This window comes from Eurytemora carolleeae, unplaced genomic scaffold (assembly GCF_000591075.1).
Source record: "Eurytemora carolleeae unplaced genomic scaffold, Eaff_2.0 scaffold1884, whole genome shotgun sequence".
NCBI classification, from domain to species: domain Eukaryota; kingdom Metazoa; phylum Arthropoda; class Copepoda; order Calanoida; family Temoridae; genus Eurytemora; species Eurytemora carolleeae.
Window position 1 is genome coordinate 5,079 of NW_019397902.1, and position 19,363 is coordinate 24,441.

Below are 19,363 nucleotides of genomic sequence, written 5' to 3' on the forward strand. Positions count from 1 at the left end.
GGATGAAAAGTTGGAAATCTTCAGGGTAATTTTTTTTACCCAAACTGCATCTAAAAACAATTCTTAAATTTAAATTATGTTAAAAATTAACATAAGTGTTAAAATTTATTATCTTACATGTGGTTTCTTAACACAAGTGACTTTACGCATTTCTGCTTAAGAAATGATGGATGATATTATAAGAATTAAACATGTTTCCATCTAAAAACATGAAAATATCAGATGAAGGTTTCAAATGTCTCAATAAAACCCCCTCTAATAATTAAGGGGCACTAAAATTTTCCACAAAAGTTTAAAACCTTATTGATTTTATTTACAAAGTTAATTTTGTCATGGTTTTATACCTTTTACGCAGTTGATCTGCTCTCCTTAGATTATACAGTGCGTTTTATCTTTCAGGTTTCCCACTCTCTTACCAGCACAGCAATCCAAATACCATGACCCAGCATCTGAAATAGGAAATATGTACAACTTCCAAATTTAGTCCAATATAGGGTCTGTCCTAGAGAACAATTTTATGCCCCCGGCCCCCCTCTTCTTCAATTTTGTACATGATGAAATTGCAAATAATTTACGTCATTTATTATTATTTTACGGTTAGGTTAGGTTAAGCTCATTTCTGGATTGAGCGCTGCGGCTAGGACTGGCTAGAGGGCCAAGCGCTGGGGCCACATGACCCATAATTTCCATGTGATATATATGATAACAATGTACAAAATTGAAAGGGAGGGGCGGGGGACAAGGGGGGGTCCACAAATCGTTCTCTAGGAAATTACCCTAATATTGATTAGGATTTTGCACGTTGAGATAATTTTCAAGGCCAGATCATTAAAAAGAATTATACCTCCAACTTTAATGGTTAGGTATGGGTTTTAAAAAGTTCAAAAGTACGTCTGAAAAATGTTGAAAATAGTCATTTTTACTATTGACAAATAATATCATATGACACATGTTATTATTAAATCCATTTGCAAGGGCTTTTCAAAAATGTTAATTAATAAAAAGTTATTGATTATTTTTGATTTTAACGAAATCAACCAGCCGGTTGACCGTCCTGGCCTAAACCCTACTCTATGCATTGGAATAAAAAAAATTTGAAAACCTTGATTTTATTGCATACCTTCTTAGTGGAGGGAGGGAGTCCAGAGTTCCTCAAATAGTAATCACCGCCACCCAAATCTGTTTTTCGGCAAGCGCACTCCTCAATTGGTAATCTCCACCACCTCAATTAGTAATCACCATAAAATTTTGTTTTCTGTGATTTGAATTTAATGCACTTTTAACACAATTTTAGACATCTCTCGGGGTTTTATGGCATCTGTATTGACTTAAACTGAATTTTCAAATTATTTTCAGATTTGTTTGGTCAACAAAAACTGAGAATCAAGGCACTGTTCATTTTAGCTGAATCTTAGATCCAATTCGCCACTTTAATGACTGCATATCATGATTTGAGTCAAGATACTAAAAGGTCAGGCTGCCTGTTTACTAAAAATTATCTCATCCCACACAAAGTAATATCCATCTCCATTTAAAAGATATTTTCAAAAACCCTAACAGTGTGTAGATTTTTGTATTCACCAACTCGAGTTCAACATCTACAACAAAACTAATTATATGCATAGAAAGTACTTAAAATTTACTAAAAATTATCTCATCCCAACCAAAGTAATATCCATCTCCATTTAAAAGATATTTTCAAAAAACCTTTACAGTGTTTAGATTTTTTTATTCGCCTACTCGAGTTCAACATCTACAACAAAACTAATTATATGCATAGAAAGAAAATAAAATTTAAAAAAATTAGTCTCATCACACCAACTACTGAAAATGAAGTATTTAGTCCACTAATAATGGGTTAGAGTTTCCTCTCTATATAAGGAGTTTAAAACAACATTCAGAGGAAAATCATAATGCCGCAAACATTCTTAAAGCAAAACTTGAAACTAAAAAATGTGATATATTTCTAGCACTTAGTGTGGCATATTTATTGATTTATTTTCGAAACTAAGGAGCAAAAAAAAAAACTTTAACAATATTGTACACCATAGGGCCATTAAAAGAGGTCAATATGGTCTTATTTCTAAGAAATAAATGATTTAATTTAATGCTTTTTACTATTTGAGGTGGTGGAGATTACCAATTGAGGAGCGCGCTTGCCGCAAAACAGATTTGGGTGGCGGTGATTACTATTTGAGAAACTCTGGACTCCCTCCCTCACCCAACTCTAACGGCAGCTTGTGTCACGTGATTGACAGCTGCAAGATCTTCGGCTTGACTTAAGGGAGGGGAGGAAGGCCAACCACATCAATCTCTAGTCCGAACCATATTCTCCTCAGTTTCTTGTCCGAACCACCTCGAAATCCTCGTCCTTTCAATATTATTTATTATTATTAAGTGTCCGATCCTTGAAAATAAATACATTTTTTTAAATATGGGGACGTTAGGGCATAAAACATGACAATAATAAAGTTTTTCAGGGATTTTGAGATATTGGAATGATGTCAAACATATTATTTAGGTTGAAAATTGAATCTCTTCTGCCTCAAAAATGGATAACTTTCACAAATAAAAATTTATACCAAAGAATTTGCCTGAACATGGTCTTTAATCTTTCCATTTCTACACATACAAAGTAATCATTGATTTCTGATTTATTTACAAATAAGGTAGATTTGTTGTCCCCACTAAGAGATCACTACTGCCTGCCACATGCTTAAAATTATAGAAAAAATAATGTTCAATTTATATTATTCAAATCATTTTCTACAATTAATTGGTCACAACCCTATGAATTCAAACAGTATTTAATCATATAAAAATTGTATGTCATATCTCTAACCCAAAATCACATTGAATATTACAAAAAGTTGTTTACATCGAGTTTGAGAATGTTTTGCGGCATTTTCCGCGAAAGAAAGGGCTCTTGTTACAGACGCTTTTTTGTAGAACATCATTTATGGAGCATTTTCATTTTTACACAAATCTAAAATTTTATATTTCATCTATAGCCCTAACGTCGCCATATTTTTAAAAAATGTATTTATTTTCAAGGATCGGACACTTAAAAAAAATAATATTGAAAGGACCAGGATTTCGAGGTGGTTGGACGAGAAAATGAGGAGAATGTGGTTCGGACTAGAGATTGATGTGGTTGGCCTTCCTCCCCTCCTTAAGGAGTTAGGCCCAATGAAAATAAAACCGACCTTGATTGGTTTTAGTGGAGAATATAAGACTCAATGATGCGCAGCTTGTTCTAATAAAACCTGGGAATGCTCCAATTCCTACCATGAAAATCCGCCAAATAGAACATTAAACAGGTTTTTTGAATTCAACTCTGTGGAAAATTAGATGCAGCTTTAATCCGAAAGCTCAAGCTGTAAATAAGGTCCAAAGACAGCTTAGACCCGAGCCGTATTTCCCCGAATTTTTAAATCGGGGGCTCTGAGCCCGCGAATACAAAACTTCAGCTCGAGTCGTAATTCCTTAAACCCGACTTTAAGACCCAACTCTGATGATAGTTTGTGTCACGTGATTGAGAGCTGCAAGATCTTCGACTCGACTTAAGGAGTATAAGGCCCAATGAAAATAAAACCGACCTTGGTTGGTTTTAGTGGAGAATAAGACTCAATGTTGCGTCTTGTTCTCATAAAAACCCGGAATGCGCCAATTCCTACCATGAAATTCCGCCAAATAGAATATTAAACAGGTTTTTTGAACTAAACACTGTGAAAAAAAGATGCAGCTTGACTCCGAAAGCTCAAGCCGTAAATACGGCCCAGCAACAGCTTAGACTCGAGCAGTATTTTCTCGAATTTTTTTGATCGCAGGCTCAGATTTGTTAAGTTATTTCCGAATATTTTTTATCCGTTTCCCAATATTTATATAGTTCAATGGTTTCAGCTCTTTAGCTTAAGGTCGGTTTTCTTTCAGTTTAAGCGTCGGTTTCCTCTTAGTTTATGGTCTGTTGCCTCTTAGTTAAAGGTCGGTTTCCTCTTAGTTTAAGGTGGGTTTCCTCTTAGTTTAAGGTTGGTTTCCTCTCAGCTTAAGGTCAGGTTCCTGTTAGTTTCAGGTTGGTTTCCTGTTAGTTTAAGGTCTGTTTCCTGTTAGTTTAAGGTCGGTTTCCTGTAATTTTTTAGGTCGGTTTCCTGTTAGTTTAAGGTCGGTTTCCTGTTACTCTAAGGTCGGTTTCCTGTTAGTGTAAGGTCAGTTTTTCTCTTAGTTTAAGGTCGGTTTCCTCTCAGCTTAAGGTCGGGTTCCTGTTAGTTTTAGGTCCATTTCCTGTTAGTTTAAGGTCCGTTTCCTCTTAGTTTAAGGTCGGTTTCCTCTCAGCTTAAGATCGGGTTCCTGTTAGTTTCAGGTTGGTTTCCTATTAGTTTAAGGTCGGTTTCCTGTTAGTTTATGGTCGGTTTCCTGTTAGTTTAAGGTCGGATTCCTGTCAGTTTAAGGTCGGTTCCCTGTTAGTGTAAGGTCGGTTTCCTCTTTTTCCTCTCAGCTTAAGGTCGGGTTCCTGTTAGTTTCAGGTCTGTTTCCTGTTAGTTTAAGGTCGGTTTCCTCTCAGCTTAAGGTCGGGTTCCTGTTAGTTTCAGGTCGGTTTCCTGTTAGTTTAAGGTCGGTTTCCTCTCAGCTTAGGGTCGGGTTCCTGTTAGTTTCAGGTTGGTTTCCTGTTAGTTTAAGGTCTGTTTCCTGTTAGTTTAAGGTCGGTTCCTGTTAGTTTAAGGTCGGTTTCCTGTTAGGGTCGGTTTCCTGTTAGTTTAAGGTCGGTTTTCTGTTATTTTAAGGTCGGTTTTCTGTTAGTTTAAGGTCGGTTTCCTGTTAGTTTGAGGTTGGTTTCCTGTTATTTTAAGGTTGGTTTCCTGATAGTTTCAGGTCGGTTTCCTGTTAGTTTAAGGTCGGTTTCCTGTTATTTTAAGGTCGGTTTCCTGTTAGTTTAAGGTCGGGTTCCTGTTTGTTTAAGGTTGGTTTCCTGTTAGTTTAAGGACGGTTTCCTGTTAGTTTAAGGACGGTTTCCTGTTAGTTTAAGGACGGTTTCCTGTTAGCTTCAGGTCGGTTTCCTGTTAGTTTGAGGTCGGTTTCCTGTTAGTTTAAGGTCGGTTTCCTGTTAGTTTAAGGTCGGTTTCCTGTTAGTTTAAGGTCGGTTTCCTGTTAGTTTGAGGTCGGTTTCCTGTTAGTTTAAGTTCGCGGTTTCCTGTTAGTTTAAGGTCGGTTTCCTCATATTTATAGGCCTGTTTTCTCATATTTTTGATAATTTTCTGTTTTTTTCAAAAACTTAAAAAATCTCAAGTTGTTAATCAGTTTTCTTAAATCTTAGGTCTGTTTCCTCATATTTTTGATCCGTTTCCTCAAATTTAGGTCCTTTTTCTCTGTAGTCTGTATATTATGGAAACTGACATTTGTGAGTACATATAATACAAAACTTATCAATTTAGCTAAAGAAAAACATTTTAAAATGAACCTAAAATTTCTTGCAATTTTGGATAAATTTTAAAAACTTTTTTGTTAATTAAACAATATAATTTCAAGATTTTCAGTTTCTGAGGCCAGAATTATAATTAATAGTGACCTACACTACGTTAAGTTAAACCACTTCTCTTATTGGCAATAGAGAAGTGGTTCAACCAGGCAGATCTAGTTAAACTATTTCAATCAAAAAATATCTCTCTCTTCATAGTAGAATCCACAACGATTTAAAGAAATGTATAATTCACAAAGTTCAAATATTAATTTATTTTATTGATCTTAACTTGTTTTCTTGTTAAAAGTTTACAAAAAGCATATGATAAAAGCAAAAAATATTTCACAAACTATTTTGCTTTGTGAATTGGTGCCAATATAGTTTGATTTGTACAAGATATAACTGTAAATTAATATCAAATTTCTCCATAATTTATGATTTATGTGAAAAATTTATGATTTATGTGATAAAGTTATTTAACATTATAGTCCTATACTGAACAATGAACATTTGTTCAAATGAACATTAATTCAAATGAACACTAGTTCAATTAAAAATTTACCCAAATACTATTAGTTCAGATGAACTTTCAGAGGCGCAACAAGGGGGGGGGCGGCCGGGCGCGCGCCCTCCCCTAGCACCTGAGAGGGGTTGGGGGGCGCGCCCCCCCCCTGCAGAATGAAAAGAAAGAAAGAATGGCAAAAATCAGTATCACAGAAATAAGAAAACCAGTTTAAAAAAAAATATTTTTATCTTTCTCAATTCTCAAGGCATAAAGGCTATTGTAAACATTTAAGGTAAAAAAATGTTCTGAACTGTATTTTATTTGTGTTGAGTTTATAGAGTACTCGTAGATATCAAACTTTGAATTCTTATGGTAAAATATTCCAAGTTTGAAATATCAAATGTTTACACCACTCGGTACACAGATTTAGGGATTAGAATATTTGACTTTGTGGCAAAAACTCAGTTCAAAATCTAGAGAAAATTCTGAACCTGGCAAATTTCTAACTGATTATCATATTTGATAATTAGCAAGATTTATCTTCTTTGACAGAAGTTCTGTAAAATCGAAAATGAATTTAGATTATGAATGTTGGTTAGATCAATCATTAATTCAATAACTTCAAGAGAAAAGGTAACATTATCTGAGAGACTGAAGTTTTCAATAATAATTGGAGACTACTGGTAGTTCTATTCTGAAGGGTCTGTAGTCCAATTGACATGATATTTTGGCAAAGAAGACGACATTCAAAACACTCAACTCTTCAATTTACGCCATTAACAACTACAGGGTGTCCCAATAAACATGGGAATTCAGTGACGAATTCGATATCGTCTTTTTAAATAATTCTTTGATTTAGAATAGTGATATTCGTCTGATATGTTCACATTTTGTTTGTTTATTTTTTGACTGCATATGGTTGTACGAGGGAGGGAAGGCCAAGAAGCCATGAACCCCGTGGAAAATCTCCAAACCTTTTGGAATGGTCTCCAAACCCGGTGGAAAGTTTCCGAACCCCGTGGAGGAGGTTTTTTGAAAAAAAAAACGTTATCAAATTTAAATATTACTTGTAAATTAGCAATAATTATTCAATTTTCTCGACATATGGACTCAATAAATAAAATAATCAATTTAATGAAATAATTTTCAATATTGTTTTAATTGTCTTTTTCTCCAAATTTTGTTTTCCTGTAAAAAGGATGGATCTCAAGTATGACACTATTCATAGAATTATGTTTATTACCTTTTATTTCCTGTTATAAATTAAAAGGTCATAGCTTAAAATAGAAAATTATGTTAAAATAGGCGTTTACAAGTGGGTGGGCTACGGGGGCTCATCCCCCTCCTGGATCAGACAAATCTATGATATGCAGGCTATTTCTAATATAAGAAGCCCTTGCAAGGAAATTAAATTGAAGTCCTGATTCCCGCCCCCCTGTGAACAAATGTGTGTAAGCCCCTCTGAGTCTTTTATGTTGGGAAATGGATAATTCCGTTGCTTTACACTAATAGAGTTGTGATTATAATAGCTTTTTAAGTAAGCATTCTTTTCCAACTAATGGTTTTACTTATTAAGATGTTTACTATTTAATGACTACTTGTTGATGGAGTTGATGTTAGAAGGTCTGATTCGAGGTGTAGGTCTTCATTGTGGAATAATCCTCATTTAGATAACTTTGTTCAGTAATTAAGTGTTCAAAGTTGGTAAATAAAATCCATAGGATTGTCAGCAAAATAACTGGAGGAAATTGAAATGAGTTTTTTGCAAATTTTTAGGAGTATTAAAAACACAAGACTTCTAAAACGTCTAAGTGTATCCGTTTTCCAGGGTTACCCACAAGGGATGAGACTTTAGCTAAGGCCATGGGCTTTTCAAATCTGACTATCTAAGTTTTAAATTTGGCTTTTGCTTTAATTAGTGTTTTAAAGTTATTCCAATTATTTGGCATAGAAAGATACCATAAATTTATGAAAAAAATTCTAATAAATTCTTAACGTCTCTTAAGTTTCATCTTTAGTGGGTAACCCTGTATCTACATTCTTCAAATATTTTGATACCCACTTTATACAATAAAATTTGTAATTTAAATGACCCATAACAAAAATTAAAGCAACAAATGGCATACAAAAAAACAAATAAAAAACATAATTGATGAAAAATGACTTAAAATTAAAAAAAATATTGTGTATTTCATTATAAACAAAATGATATGTAATCCATAACAATACATTAATATCAAATTCATATTTGTAATATGTTATTCATATACATAACAAATTCATAGAATGCATAGAATTCATAACTCTAATATATAATTCATATTACTAGTTTCTGAAAAAAAAGCTCTAGTGAACAAAAAATCATTTAATGTTGTACATTTTCGAGTAAAGATTAACTGGATCCTAATCCACAAAACTATGTGGATCCCATAATTCTACTAAAAAAAAAATCTAACCAAACGTCAAAATTTTTTTTCAGTGTTAATTAATAAGTAATAAATAAACCTTCAAATTTAGAAAATAAATTTTAAATAGTGCTTAGGATCTGGATCCGGATCCGAAAAATATTTCGGATCCACTAATCCGGAAACGGATCCTTTTCTTCCAGTGCGGGTCCAGGATCCGGATCCGCATCAAAACTGAATGGATCCTAACCACTGATTTTATACATACTACATTTCAAACATTTATGAAAAATTTGACTTGAAAATAAAATAATTACAGAACGAAGTTGGCTCCGATTTTTTTTATCTCCGGCCTCGTTCAGAGGTTCCAAGACTCCGGAAAGAGATATTGACAATCTGACTTCATATCCTGCTCCTAACAAATGAGTCTACATTCAAAAATAGAACTGGCTGCTATTAATATTGAAAGAGATTTTACAAAATATCTTACTTGACACGGGTTCATTATAACAATTAATTAATAATAATTATATAGAATTACCAGAGAAAGCAGATGTTACAGTACCAGACTTACCAGAAGAGTTACTAGAAAAACAGGTGTTACAGGACCAGAATTACCAGAGAAAGCAGGTGTGTGGTGATATGAATGATCAGTTAAAGTGGGTGTAACAGAATGAGTGGGTTCAGTGAGGGTTAGAGTAAATGTTCCAGATTGAAGAGGTGTATTTAAACCAGACAACGAAAGTGTATAAATACCAGAAGTACCAGAAGTTTATGTGGATATAAGAGGGTGTTGATGAAAGTGTAGGAGAGGATACTGATGAAGAGCTTGGAACAGAGAAGACAGGAGGAGAGCCTTGATGTAGATTCTTAGTTACTTGGCAGTATCAGAAATCAAATTTTGACCAAAAAGGGAAAATTTGGTTTGAATTTTCTAGTATCTGATAAATCAATAGAATAAAAAGTTTTCAATCTAAATCTGATTCTTTTCCCTAAATAGGAAATGTAATTGAGATTGAATTTTCTTTGTTACAAGTGTACTGGAAAACAAAACAAAATTAAAAAAAGTTTAACGAGTTGAATTCACTTTCCACAAAATGGAGAAATTATAAAAATTTGAAATTTATGACAAAATCCGCCTCAAATGGAAACTTAAAGGTGAAAAAACGTAGAAAAATCTAATTTGTCCGTCAACATTTTGTTCTTGGTAGTAACTTGAAAAAAACATTTTCCTGTAAACAAGAAAGTTTTACTGCTTTTTAACTTACTAGAAATTCAAGGCGCTTCGCGCCCTTCTTTCTAGCCTTAGAGGGCGCTTCGCGCCCATCTTCTAAATTAGTTGTAAACATGTTCTCTTTGTGTACATCGTAAAACTAAACAAAAATAATTCGCGGATTTTCACCAAAAATTTCGCGGATTTTCAAAATTTTAAAAAATTTAATGACGATCGAATTTTGATGGAGACAAATATTTGAAATTTTGATGATTCATAAACCTTCCCTGGGCTCCCTAGATGTCCCACAAAAAATTTGGGCCCGATCGGTTCAGCCGTTTTGACGTTTATTGGATACAAACAAACAAACAGACAAACAAACAGACAGACAAACAAGCCAAATTTATATATAGATTAATATGAGGGGGGGGGAGGGAAATCAACTTACAGTAAGAATATAAACCCCTGAAGGCGAGGAGGTTGGAGGTGAGCTGGCTTCTGAAGCATGGTGGTACTGCATATGCCTCTTTAGGCTTCACGGCGCCTACAATTATAAAATTGTATTTTTCAAGAACATGTTAAAAGTTCAAACTTAAATGAGGAAAAAATGGAAATATTTAATGGGGATTACAGGACAATGAACCAAGGGGGGAGGGGTTGTAGTTTAAAGAAAAAATATTTCTTACAATGAAATTGAAAAGAAAAAAAACTTACACAAATTTTTTCAGGCACATTGTGCATTCAACTTCTGGGTCATTATGTTCCTCATTCAGAGTGCATCTTTTTTTTTGGAGTATATATTTAACTAGAAATTATCAGAAAAATGTTCTGTAATTTTCATTTTTGCCCTTTATATGTATGTTTCTATGTTTCGCCATCGCACCTAAGAAAGAGGAGATATAGCGGAAATCTGGAGTATATACTATGGAGGTGTAGTAATTTCTTCGCCATAGCACTTACTGTGGAGGGGACATGGAGTACATACTATGGAGGTAGAGAGACCTCTCTGCTATCGCACATACAACATGGCGGAGACCAAAACACGGTGGAGAGCGAATGTTAGCTGGATTTAATATGAAATTATACAAGACATTAATTATAAGTTTCCTGGTGTCCACAGTCCCTCAAAAAAGCAAATTTTTGCAGATTTTATGGTATATCTCATTTAATTTTTAATGAATTTTAATGAAATTTTGGAAGAATACAGAATAAACATTTTTTAAAATAAAGTGTTCTAAAAATTTCATTGAAACAAATAGTTTCATGATTTTTTTTAATATTCCAAAAGTATGTTTGAAATTTAGTTTTCAACTTATTTTGTTATTCATATGCCCAAACTCAAAACAAAACTAAATTTTTGAAATATTTGTAAAAAAATCAATAATCCAGGTATTTTTACTCACCTTGTATTTTAACCAAAAAATTAAAAATCCAATTCAATAATAATAAATATATATAACATCTCTTTTGACCCTCTTCCATATAAAATAATTCTTTTTCCCATTTTGAATATCATTTCCCCACCATGGGAGAGCAAATTACAAGGTTGCATTACATTTCTAATTCCTTCTACATAATTATGTGCATGGTACCTGTCAATGTTTCGGGTTACGGGAATGTAGATATCAAAATCTATCTCCAAGCTCAATTCGCATCCTTCTGGTAAGGATGGCTCAGGATACGATTTTATCAATTTTGGAGCTAAGAGGAGCTGCAGTTGGCAAGTTGCTTAGCTGGGTAACTGAAAATTTGCATCATTTTTTTAATAGAGAATGATTTCCCACCAGGGGTATATTGTCCCCCAGCAGAGGTGATTTCTGATACTTTAAGGGAAAAACTTAGAAATGGGACATCAAAAGACAACTTTTTTTAACCTTCATTGAACCTTTTAACCCAAAAATTCATTTATTTCAGAAAACCATGTATTGTAAGACATTTTGACGAAAGCAGCAAGACAGACTGATAATATACTTTATAACATGCATTAAATCTTCTTGTAACAGCCTCCCCCCTCAAAAATAATAATCTTTTTGAAAAAATTATTGTTCACATGTTGATAAATTAAGAATTATAAACGTAAGCCCAATTCTTCAATAACTTATCAACAGAGATTAGGAAGTTCTGTTGTCAAGAATTTTTTCTACTCTCATTTTTATTTTACCTGATGAAAAGAAATATTTACAGTATTGTGATGGTTCTACACATCTTGGGTGATTAGCTTGACAGAATTGATAAAGAAATAACTTGTTCTAACAGTTAATTAAGATACCCTGGATTATGCTTACAGTTTTTTATGAGTTTCAAATTATATTTTCCAGACTATTCAGAGAAATTGACAAGTTTACTTATGACAATTCGAAAAAAGTGTGACAATAATTCCTCAAATGTATGCCCAGCTACTCCGCAAACATATTCTCCTTCCTTTTAGCTAGAAAATCTTCCAATTTAATCATATCATTTATTCAAATGATTAAATAACCCAACACCTTCATCCTAAATTCTGCAATAACTCCGCTAGATCGCAGGACGGAGAAGTAAAGGTGTTCAAAGCGCCAGACATTTGAAGAGTATTTGTATTTCTGAGATAAGGATGTATTTTCACGTGTTTGTAATGCCCTGTAACGCATAAAGGCTTCAACTTGAAGTGAAAACATGATGCACCCTCCAATATCATCCTGTTATACACAAAATATGTGTTCCGTTTTTTAATATGAAATTCAAAGTTCACCAAGTTTCATGACTTGCAATGCAGTTTCAATGAATCATCTTATATTTACAATATCTCCATTGAGCTTAGTTAACAAACTCTTCCAAGCACTCCTACATGAAACTAGTATACTGAGCCCTGCCAGTCTGTAGATATCTTGAGAATTTATAATTTTCTGATCTGATTGATTGATCGAATGATTGATTAATTGGTAAATTGATTGATTGGTCAAACAAGGTGTCCAGCTCAAGATCCACATCCTCCTGCACTGTTGGAAACTTAGTCTTATTAAGCAAACCATATTTTTTGAATTTTCCTTTAAGATCAAGTACATCATGAATACTGCTGTTGATAATTGATATATTTGTAGATTCCCTTGATATTGAGATTGAATTAATTCTTAACTTGGATTTCAAACCTTTTAAACTTTTCACATCTCTCATCTTTAATCTTTGCTCGATGAAGTTGATTGTACAAAGAAGATATGTATAGAAATGAATCTCTAAGTGAACTGGACAGGGAGATTCTATGCCAATGATTTAAATTGTAGAAAAGATCCTCCTTGTTTCTGTTAATAGAAGGTATTGCACAGGTGACATCCCCTTCAACATAATACAGATTTTCATTTTTATCCACGTCTGGTTCTACTAGTCTCACTCCTGAGATGAGAGTTTAAAAGTAAAACCCAATCTACCCAGCTATCCAAATTGCGTAAGCATCGTAAACGCATAATATTTTAAGTAAAAATATCATGAATTTGTGGAGATATGTATCATTTTATTTCAGGTATACAAATTGCGTAAAAATACGCTCAATTTGCGTAATTGCCTAAAACTCTAAATCTAAATTATTTGTGAAATATTTAAAATTTTCGATACGGCATATATTGCATTTTCCAAAATAAATTGAAAATATAAACTTTTAAAAAGAATTTAAATGGTCTTTGTTAGCATTAAAATTGCGTAAAAATTGCTCTCTTTTTACGCATATGTTTTGAGTGTTTTAAATATTGAAGAATTGAGTGGCCTAGGTGTGTGTGCACTGCAGTGCAGAGTGCAGCAATATATAATGTTATATTAAATAGAAAGCCATGTGATTTGTAGATAAGAGTGGGAAGGGGGGGGGGGCTAATTGGGCAGAGAATTCAAAGCGCTACATAGCACACTGGTTTTTAGTACCAAATTTTACCGCTAGGTGTCTCTGTTTGTTTTATGTAAAATTTAAAAAAAGTAAAAAGGTACAGATTAAATTTTTTACTAAAAGTATATCATTTAGAAGTCAAGATTAAGGTTTTAAATTATTTTTAATTTTTTTAAAAAAACATTTTTATTAGGAAAATGCACTGAATTTTCTATCAGAAAAATTTATATAACTTTTATAACTCCTTATAATTATAAAGCTAGAAGCAGTAATCTCTGTGTTAAATTGTATTCCCTGATGTAAGGAATCAGTTTAGAGAGAGATACTTACTGTATCCATTCATCCAACTGCAGGGATTGATGGCATATCTGCATGCATCAAATTCGCTTAGATTTAGCATAGTTTTTGGTGAAAGAGAGCTGACATGTTTATTGAGAAAAAAATAATGCGCATTTTCGACGTAAATTTGTATAATGTTATTACGTAAATTTTACGTATACTAAAACCAATAAAGTTGCATAGCTAAGTGTGCGATTTTACGTCTTTCATGATGTAAAAAGAACCAAAATCTCTACGTAAAAATGTGAAAAGTGATGTTTAATTTGCGCTCTTTTTGCGCAATTTGGCTATCTGGGTAAGGAAGACTTGAGTCTATGTATAAACCCGAGTCTTAGGTTGGGCTGAAGACTAGACCTGATGGCTTCTAATGGGTTGAACAGAATTAATGATTCAACCAAACCAAACCAAAAGCTTACTACAAATCCGCCCGTAAAAGCAGCTGACAAGATCTAAACAAAACAGTCGAAAATTAAAATAAAGAGTTGGATTTAGACATAATGCAATATTTATTGAAACAATAATAAATTTGATTCTGATTTAGATCAGATTAGATGTAGATTTAAATAGGCTGCATCTCCTGAGTTATTATCTCATGCTGCCTATTCCCATCTTGAAGGATTTCCCTGGCAGAGAGTTGAACTAATTGTGGGCACTTCACATGGCGCTGAAGTGGCCTGTCCCTCCCACTCCTTCTTGATAAATGGATGGAGATGGAAATTATGATCTTCTGCGAGAGCTGTAGATGGGACCTCATGTTTGTTTTGTAGGTCCATCTACCCTTCCATTGGCTGAACAATGTTTTGGTCATAACAGATCGGATCTGGGATAGCTGAAAGTTAAACCATCACTTGAAACTGTCGTGGTGAGCATCGTGGATAGGGTATGGTTTCATCAAATACCTTGAGATAGGATATGCAATAATATCTCCAGCAATAAAAAAGTCTGGATCAGATTCTACAATCCTCTTTGCAACCGATCGTTTGCAGATCCTTGAGTCATGAACAGATCCGGGATATCCAACATCAACATCGTAAATGCGGTTGCCATTTCCAATTACTTGCACATTTATGGCATACTTCTGCTTCCTGTAGCAGTATATTGTTCAAATTAATTACAGTCATGTTGGAAGTTTGAAAAATAATACTTTCTAGGTTAATTGTCAATTTTAGAATTATAAATGCAATAAATAACTTGGGGGTGGGGGTAATTTGAAAAAAATATATCCCTAGTCCAGTGGTTTTGTGCTGGTGTTCCAGGAGCAATGCTTCGAGGTTTTGCATTAAATACTGCAACCATACCATCAACTCCATATGCAAAACCAGGGAGACCAAACCTGTCCATCATGTCAGCAGCAACTTCCTGCTTTTCACTTGCAGACGGCATTCTTAAAAACCTCGGTCGCAAAGTAAGAACTGCATTGGTGACCTTTATAATTGATTTAACGGGCCACAAATTGTGAAATTCCACCACATAATCCAAAAATCCTCTGTCTGTTGTCTCCTGCAAATGTCAGCAAAGCAATACAGACTTGAAGAAAGGGGGTGAGGGGATTGCCACGGGTTTCTGGGTTGTCATTAGCATCTAATCCTAAGAGAGACCCTAGCGGATGAATTTGGTTCTTATTGAACCTGAAGTTTTGTATATAAACATAATCAGTCAAGTCCTCGGGGTTTAATCTTATACCAACTCTCTGTCCCTGTTCTTCGTCTTCGTCTTCATCATCTCCATCTCCCCTTTTCCTCTTCTTACAGGACTTGGCGGGGGCACCCCCGCCCTGTTAACGTTGGCACTTAGAGGACTAGTGGACTTTCCCTTTCCTTTCTCCTTCCTCTTCACTAAATGTCTTGTATGGGCTCCAAAAACATCTTCATCTGGATCGCTTAAGTTGTCCCTCTAAACTTCCACAACATCAGAGGTCTGCAGAATCAAAGATTTTATTATAAAAGTATTGATATTGAAACAAATATCTCATTTTCTTTCACCTAAAGTTCTTAAAAATAATACTGTTCCACTATGCTAGGAGTTTTTGAAAGAAGCGTTCACAATTTTACTGGTACATAGGTTCTTTAAAAAAATCATTCAGCAATGGTGTGGGGTGGGGGGGGATACTTGTTGGGTAAAAAACGATGCCTATCTTTAATTAGACCTTTCAGTTTATAATACATTTTAATTGAATCTTGGAAAAAATTGTAAATAAATTTTGTATATTTCAGTAATATTTCAGTAAGAATGAAACTGTTTTACAAATAAAAATAAAATGGTTTATTTTTTACCTTTTCAGCCAAAAAATTAGCATCGTCTAGATGGTTCTGTAGAAAGCTATAGGTCGTCAATCCCCTCGTCCGAGTCAAAAGCTGTAAAATTGTAAAAAACGTAAATACGAAACAATTTCCAAGTTCTTAAATTTACAAATACTAGCCTTAGAGGGCGTTCGTGCCCATCTTCTAAATTAATTGTGAACATGTTCTCTTTGTGTACATCGTAAAACAAAAACAAAAATATTTCGCGGATTTTCACAAAAAATTTAATGACGATCGAATTTTGATGGAGACAAATATTTAAAATTTTAATCATTCATAAACCTTCCCTGGGTCCCTAGATGTCCCACAAAAAATTTGGGCCCGATCGGTTCAGCCGTTTTGAGGTTTATTGGATACAAACAGACAGACAGACAAGCCAAATTTATATATAGATAACAGTTTCTGCAAATTTTATGATCCTGGGTCTATGAAAGACCCAACTCAAGAAGAGTGAAAAACCAACTTGAACGGTTCTTCATAAGCTCAAGTCAAGCAAAAGACTCCGAGTCCAGGGTTGAGCTTTACTTGGGTCTAAGCAGACGCAAAGCCCGGGTTTTAGTCGGGTTTAAGCTTTTAAGATCTCATCTCAGGTGACAATGATTTCTCCTCAATTGCTAAATTTACCTCATTTATTCCTGAAGTTTGTAAAAGGTCAAGACATGAATCAATAAATCCTGGAAATTGCTCATGTCTGTGGAGTCTTTTTTTTTCTCTGTCAGGGAAGGAATTGCAATCTTACATTGATCAGGATTTTGTTTTCCCACAGTGTTGGTTCCATAATTTCCTAGGCCACGAAGAGTTCTTATCCCCTTCTCCCCATACATTAGTTTGAAAAAACTCCAAAAGTGTTTCTCATCAGGATGATACCTCATTTCATTACTAGCAAAGGATTTGCGCCTAAAACAAGAGGATTAATTTTAAATCCAACACTGTTAAGGTCTACATTCTTGTTTGAAATTGACCTCAGCATATTTAGAACAAAAGATCCATATTTATTTACATCAGTGTAAGGACTTTTTTGTTCGATTTCCAGTGCATCCTTAACTAATTTTAAAAGATAATCATCTGTGAGACCAGAAGTGACAAAGTATGGAACTTCATGTTCATCATTACTGTTTACTTTATATTCTTCAAAATGGTTCATATGTGGCAGAAGACAATCTAGACTAGAGCTGGATATGAAGATGCGGCAAGATGAGCAATTTCTGCCACGTCACCTCGATTATATATTTACTTTCAATAATTTAAATTTTCAAAGTATAATTTAATTAGTAATAAAGTTATAAATTTACCCTTTGACCTCAGGAATGCAGGGAACACCTTTTAGAGGATGATGGACTCTATCCTCGGTGATCTACCATATTGTTTCACTTAAGAGTAGCACTCTAGAGCAGCATGTGGATCATCTGCGTCAAGTCCCCCTCCTCTGTCGGGCCTGCCCAAGTGTGAGTTTGCGGTTCCTGAGATAGAGTTCTTGGGTTATCTCTTGTCTACTACTGGTTGCTCTCCCCTAGTCAAGCATACAGCAGCAATGCAATCTCTGAGTTCCCTGCCCCAACTGACAAGCCTGCTCTTCAAAGTTTTCTTGGTATGATTAATTTTTACAGGAAATTTCTTCAGGGGGCTGCTAGGGTGCTAGCTCCTCTAACTGATGCTCTGAAAAGCCCTGGCAAGAATCTCACCTGGACTCCCGACCACGAGGCTGCCTTCCGCCACACCAAGTATCCCCTCATCAAGGTTCCAGAGCTGACCCATCCTCATCCATCAACTCCAATCTCTATTGTCGTGGATTCCTCAGATTCTTATGTGGGTGCTGTGCTGCAACAGAGGATTGACGATGCCTGGTGTCCATTAGTTTTTTTCTCCAGGAAGTTTTCAGAAGGAGAGAGGAAGTATTCCGTCTTAGACAGAGAACTCTTGGCTGCTTATCTGTCTATCAGACACTTCAGCTTCATGTTGGAAGGTAGAGATTTTTTGTTAATTACTAATCACAAACCTCTAACATCTGCCTTGTTCAGGAGTTCTCCTAAACAAGGCATGGGTATGAAATAACAAGCCACACAGCATGATCTGGATGGGGTTCTGGTTCTGGGTCTGGATCAGGTCTTGGTTCCTGGTCTGGATTGGCCCTGGTTCAGGGTCTGGAACAAACACTTGATCTGGTTCTGGTTCCAGTTCTGCTTGAAGATGAGAACTAAGAAACTGATAAATCCCCTCTGCTGTTTGTTTTTTCCTCAAGAATTGGTTAAAAGAAGATTGTTTTCCTTGTGCCTTGCTCCAACATCTTTGGCTCAAAATGACTAGGTTGAAAATAATTGAATTTTATTGGATTGCTATAAAAATCACTTTTCTACGTTGAGGGTAATGGAAAATTTTATAATGTAAAGCAAGTCTAGAATTTTTTATAAATGGAAAAGAAACTACGGGCAATTCTGAAACAACTTTTAGAGGGTTTCTATTGCTTATAAAAATTTCATTATAAATTTATGTTAAGAAATTCAAAATTTCCTGGAGATACTTTCCATCATTGTGTTTCTGTACTCTGTGTGTGTGTAATGTGTGTGTATATACTCTGTGTGTCTGTACTCTGTGTGTGTGTACTCTGTGTGTGTGTGTAGTGTGTGTACTCTGTGTGTGTGTACTCTGTGCATGTGTACTCTTGGTGTGTCTGTACTCTGTGTGTGTGTACTCTGTGTGTCTACTCTGTGTGTGTGTACTCAGTGCGTGTGTGTGTATGTACTCTGTGTGTCTGTTCTCTGTGTGTACTTTGTGAGTGTACTCTCTCTCTCTGTGTGTGTGTGTGTGTGTTTACACTCTGTGTCTGTGTTTGTACTCTGTGTGTCTGTACTCTGTGTGTGTGTACTCGTTTCTGTACTATGTGTGTACTTGGTTTGTGTGTGAAATCTGTCTGTGTACTGTGTGTGTGTGTGTTTGTACTCTGTGCGTATGTGTGTACTCAGTGTGTATGTTTGTGCGTTGTGTGTGTCTGTGTGTTATTGTGCATGTAGCACTTTTTGCAGTGTGTACAAATATGAGCGTTACCTCTGGATATAAATCCTGGAAACATCATACTTCTTGCTTTGTGCCAAAAGATTTAGGCAAAATAATTCTCAATTCAAACCTGAATTCAAGATTTGTTGAAAATTAATCTTAACTTAGAAAACTGGCCTTGCCCAGGTTTATATTATAATTTCATCAAAGTTACGGACACCATTTCCCCTGCTTGGTATTGAATTTTGTTTAAGGAAAATTACTGACATTGCCCATAGATTTACTAATTATTGTAGGCATAATCAATT